Below are 6,249 nucleotides of genomic sequence, written 5' to 3' on the forward strand. Positions count from 1 at the left end.
CCCCAGACTCTTCTCCCCTCAGCCTGCTCTCCTATTGTCATATTTCTCTTGTCTGGATACTTCCTGGGCCATAGAGAATCTCTACGGTGTGCACATCTACACCTCCTTTCACCTCCTGGGTGTCAAACACCTCACTTTTGTTGATATATCAACAACACCATTCAAGACTCTACTGATGCTAAAAGTCTACCTTGTTTCTCCTGAATGTAGCCAGCCCTGGCACTTATCCCTTCATTCTCCATGCACAAAGTGAACACAGTTAATACAGAACCGTCACAATAAAGCCCATAATCTGTCAAAGTAACATAAACAGCTAAACTAAGTACTGTATCCAAATAAAGCCTCACATACAATATAGGTAAGAAAAGCTAAAAATAATTATCTGACATGATCTAATATAGCAGTTATATTAACTGATTGCTCTCCGGGTCCTTGGGGAGAAAGCAGGGGGGAGAGACTCCCACCCCCCACAGAGCACCTGGCTGGGCTGCTGGCTCCCCCAATCCTGGGGGCACTGTGGAGAGGCAGTGTCCCCACTTCCCTCCCCTTGGCCAGGCTATGACTCTCACCTGGTGGAAGGAAGATGCAGGGTGGGGATGAGAGGCCATTACTAACAGCCTGGGGGTAGGGCTGGCTGCACTGGCTCTGGGCACACAGGCTGTTTGGCTATGCCTAGCCCCTTTGGTTGCTATGGGCAGTCTCTGGTAGCTCCTGAAGCCTGCAGAGCATGCTGGGAAGTGTGTGACAGCACCACCTGTGTCCTGGCCTCAGCCAATGCAGGGAGGCTCCGAGCCTCTTTCCTCCCCACCCACCACTAAACACCAAACAACTGTTATATTCGATTGCACTGTAACTTTTAGCACTTTGCATAAAGGTCAAAAGTTACAGCATGATTGCAAGTGCCTTCCTGCGCTTCCGTACGCACCCTTGCCTGAGCTAATTTTCATAACAGTGTTCCCCAACAGTCTAATAATTTTCTTCTTGACAACTGCAAGGTATAAAAGAGGTGCAGGAGAGCTGGCATTAATTGAAAAAAAGAACACAGTAAACCAACAAAAGCAAAATATCCTGATGCAGAGGAAAGAGAGGAAGCATAGTAGAAGACCATTATAGCTATATTTAGAGTTGCTTAAAGGACTAGACAATGAAAGAGAAGTCATACAAAAAGTGGAAATAAGGAGAGATAACTAAAGGGGAGCATAAAAGAATAGCACAAGTATGCAGGGATAAATCAGAAAGCTTAAGTCACAAAAAAGGAACAAAAAAGGTAAACAGAAAAGTTTATATAAATATGTTAGAAGTAAAAAAGACAAAGGAAAGTACACATCCATTTTTAATGAAAAATAGAGCAAATACCATATGACACAGAAAATGCTTCAATTTACTCAAAGGAAGTTAACTGTGACCAGATATTTAACATAATTAGTGTTAACAAGGAGATAGGAGCATAGACCAAAATGAAGGGAGTCTAGTTTTGAGTATGTTTAGAAAAGATTAACAAATCCACAGGGCCCTTAAGGAACTAGCCCAAATAACCTCTGAACAATTAGAAAATAGCTTTAAGGGAATGATGGAGATCCAAGAGGACAGGAGAAAGGCAAACACAGTATACCTGTTTTAAATAGAAAAAAAGGAGGACTGAAGTAATTATAAACCAGTTAGGCTAGTTCGAGCTCTGAAAAGGTTTTTCGAACACATTATTAAACAATTAATCCACAAGAAATAGAGGATAATTAAATGATAAAACAGTCTACATGGATTTGCTAAAATGATCCCATCAAACCAGTATAGTTTCTAGATTAACTGGCCCACTAAGTGGGTAGCAGTAAATGCGATAGGCCTTGACTTTTGTAGGGCTTTGGACTCTGCTCCACACGATGTATGTATTAACAAGCCAAGAAAACCTGCTCTATTCCAAGTCAGCCTAAGGTGGGTACACAACTGGTGGAAATACTGCTCATAGAATAGTTATCAGTGCTATGCTATAAAGCTTTTGTACCATACCAAGAAGGAACATGCAGCTGTCTGTCCTGGGCCCAAATCTATTCAACATTTTTATTCACAACTGGAATGATAGAATAAAATGTACACTTATACCATTTGCAATGAAACCAAGTTGTTGGGGAGAGGTTTACAAACCTTTTGGAGGAAAGGATCAGAATTTAATATCTTCTGACAAATTGAAACGGTGATCTCATATCAAGAAATGTCTATAAAGACAAGCACAAATTGCTAAATTTAGCAAGGAGAAATCACAAATTAAACATAAAATGGGAAATAACTAGCTAGGCAGTAGCATGGGATTAAATGCTCTGCTGGTACAGTGGATCACAAGACAGATATGAGCCAACAGTGAGATGCTGTAGTAAAAGGTAAATCTCATTTTGGGGTATAGTACTGGAAGTGGCTTATGTACGACATGTAATTATCAGGCTATGCTCAGAACTAGTAAGCCTCCTCTGGAGTACTAGATCCAATTGTAAACATTATACTTAAAGAAAGATGCAGTTTAACTGAAGATAATACAAAAAAACAGCAACAAGAATTAGATGATATTTCAAAAATGTGGCCTGGGGCAAAGCCAAAATCCAATGCCTGTACATCCCTGCAATGGGAGCCAGTTCTAAGGGCAGGGGCATGCCAGGAATGGATCATGGCTCTGCCCTGGGCCCCAGCCCCACACTGTCATTGGCCTAAGGTCCTGACTCACCCCCAGCCCCATCTCCAGCCCTATTCCCAGCCACCCTGCTCCTGGACACCACTCACCTCACAGCCCCGTCCCATCTGCCCGCTCAAGTGCATGGAAACTCGAGATCCAGAATCACTGGATGATGATAGTACTGGGCCAGGCCCCGGGGCAAAGCCACTTAGGGAGTTTGGTGAGCTATTGTGGGCATGGCTGTGGGGAGGGGAGAGGGGTGCTGACCTGTCCTGCAACAGCTCACCAAAACTCCCTAAGTGGCCCAAATAATTGCCTCCTCCCCCCATCCCCTGTTTCACCTTGTCTAATAAAAGAAAATAGTAATTTTGAGATCTCATGAATGCTGTGACTATTTATAATGGTTCAATACATTCAATACAGATGTTTCTCTAATTGTGATTCAGAGTTAACTCAGCATTCAATGAGGGTGAGCTCAAGTTTCCAGTTTTGAAATGAACATAAAATGCATTGAAACACGCAACATATGAAAATAGGACTGCTAACATACACTGCCAGTGCCTTATTATTTTATTTAATTATAAATTTTTGTGTTTCTGCATGTCTGTCTATAGACAATGCTTTGATAAAGGAATTGCAGAGGAACAGGCTCATGTGGATAGAGGAGTAAAGTTGGAATCAGACTGTGGGTTCTATTTGCAAGGCTTCTACTGATCTTCTCTCTGATGTGGGCAAGTCATTTAACTTTCATAAACTTGGAAATAGAATATAACACCTCACGGGAATATTGTAAAGTTTTAATATACAAACATTTTAAAATATTTTTATATCCTCGATTGAAAGTAAATCATTATAAGTAACCATTTTGTTACTTAACTATTCAGAGTTGACATCCTTGGACCAAAGTAAATCATTACAAGTAAGCACTTTGTTACTTATATTCAGAGGCTGGCTGTTTTTCATACAATATGTCTTGTGCCAAACCTCAAATCTCTGGGCATTTCTTCTTCATTTTTTAGCATCACTGTGTTTGATCATCTGCAGGTTAAACTTAATGAAATAAACATAAAGGCCAAATGCATAAGGATTTTCTTTCTCCCCTGAAATTCTGATTCTCCTTTCATTTAGGTTAAGTACAGACATTCAAAAAGCCCGAGCCTGAATTGATTCAATCTTTGCAGGTTAGTCTAACCTGTGTACATTGATTCAGCAAGCAAGTGAATAGACATTCACATTTGAGTCTGGAAATGCAGCCACATGCCTGCAGTGGCTCAGGCTAGAAGCTGGGGGGCACTAGGGTGAGCCTTCCCTTCCTTTCCACAGCTGAGCTGGAGGGGGGAACTCTTGTCCACCCTCTCCCTTCCTTCTCTCACTGGGGGACCACAGCCAGGGTCTTCCAGCCCTGGCCACTATCTCTGCCTCTTGCCCTCAGCCAGGCAGATCCTGGCTGGTGTTATAAGCTCCTCCCTGCCCACTTTGCCACAGAAGGCGATGCCAGCCAGTGTCTAGCCACACCCCTGCCCCTGCCACTGGAACAGCAAGGGTGGTGGTGGGGGGACCGTGACAGTGGCAGCAGCCCCTGTCATGGTGCCCCAGGGAGCGCAAGTCTCTTCCCGGTGTGGGGGCTGTGCTGCAGGCAGGAGCATGGTGGCTAGAGCTGCCACAGTCTGCATGGAGAAAGTGGCAGCAGTGCTAGGGTTGGCTTGGGGGGCTATGGCCAGCCCAAAATTTGGCTTAGCCCCCATTGCCACCCACCTTGCACTGGCTGCGGCAGCTCTGTCCACCTCACTTCTGTCTGCAGCACAGCCCCCACATCAGGAAGAGGCTCATACTCTCTGGGACACCATGACAGGGGCTGCTGCTCCTGTCAAGGTTCCCCCCCTGCCGTGCCAGCAGCAGGGGTGTGGACGTGGCCACACACTGGTCGACATGGCCCCTGAGGGGGCAGGGAAGGCATTTATTCCTCTCTCCCTTCCCTCTCCCACCACGGAACCCCAGCTGGGGTCTGCCTGGTTGGGAGCAAGTGATAGAGGCAATGGCTAGGGCTGAAGACACCAGCTGCAGCCCCCAGTGGGGGATGGGAGGGAGGGGGGAATAAACCCCCTCCCTGACCCCTTCACCTCAGGGGTCCATACCAGGCCAGCATCTAGCCATGCTTCCACCCCTGCTCAGGCTAAAGAGTAGAGGGCTGGGGCCAGCCCTGCATTTTGGAGTAGACAGCACAACCCAGCCCAGGGCTGCACAGCATGCTGGGGGACTCTGATTTAACTTAAACCAGGAAGGGGTCTGGGACAGAATTTCGATAAACCAGTTTGACCTCAATCAGTTAAGTCTGATACTACATTCAACCAGGTTTATCTTAAAAGAGGTTTGGCCGTTTTGAACCAGTTTCTGATCATTTAAACCTATTTATGTGTATCTTCTGTCCCTAGCCTTAAGGTGTTGAAAGATGGGTAATCCTTTTTGGGGAGGGAGTTGGAGACAGGCTTTTAGCCACAAACAGACTGAAACCAAAATCTGATTGCTCCACTTTTAAATGAACACTGGAATAATATGAAGACAGGAAGAGAAACTGTACAAGAGAAATGAGATGGGCAAGCCTGCTATATTGTCTACTGAGAAATCAGGCTTAGAGTATTATTGGAAATGAAACTGAAATTGTGAAATAACAACAGACCACTGGCACTCCCAGGCAGACAAAACCAAGAGCAGAGCCACTGAAGCATGCTGAAATCTCAGCTGTCAGCTAGCTGGACATAGAAGTCAGAATTAAGCAACACACAGCACCAGCAAAACATTACTCAACAAAACGTGAAGGAAGCAACAGCGTGGAAGGAAGTCCCTGACCTGCTGGGACAACATAAACAAAAAGTTTGAGGACAGCACATTTGAAGGATTAAGAGGCTTAACAAGCTGCAGTAGGCTGCCAACAAAGTTCATACCTCCATGGCGAATGGCGTGCCACAGTGGCCCCAACAAAAAAGCAAACACATGCACAAAAGATGCAAGAACTGCAAAAAAATGGTTGAAATGAAGGCTCTAATTATTTCCATGAAGTTGATAGAGAAGTTTGGGTTGTAGGTAGAATATGCCTGGAAGAGGTCCCAGGAATTTCATTCTGGGTTCACAAAGCTAAAATGCTAACTGCAGTTGCAGCACCTCTGTTAACAGGCCTTTTAATAGAAAAATAGGTTATTTTTACAGAGTCATTTCTTGCTAATACCCAATGCACCATATATAAAACACAACATGGCGTTGTGTTTTCAGTAGATGATTTGCTGCGGTTAGAAACTCCCTAGAAGGGAACTGTCTGGAAAGCCAGGGAAGTATAGCTCCACCTGTGTGTCTATTTTCTTTGCTTATTAAACTTATTCTTTAGCACACACAACTCATTTGATCTCTTCAGGACAGAATGAAGGTTTTTTTGGTACAGCAGCATGCCTCAAGGATATGGCACGTCAAACTTGATGGTACATTCTTTTTACACCTTTCCTTAAAAGCAACACACTTACCAGTTAAAAAAAAAGAAAGAACCCATAATTTTATTGCCATTTCAAAGTGAACAATCAATATAAGTAGGAAAATATTGG

This window comes from Crocodylus porosus, unplaced genomic scaffold (genome assembly GCF_001723895.1).
Source record: "Crocodylus porosus isolate Cpor-Errol unplaced genomic scaffold, CroPor_comp1, whole genome shotgun sequence".
In the NCBI taxonomy this organism is placed as follows: Eukaryota; Metazoa; Chordata; order Crocodylia; family Crocodylidae; genus Crocodylus; species Crocodylus porosus.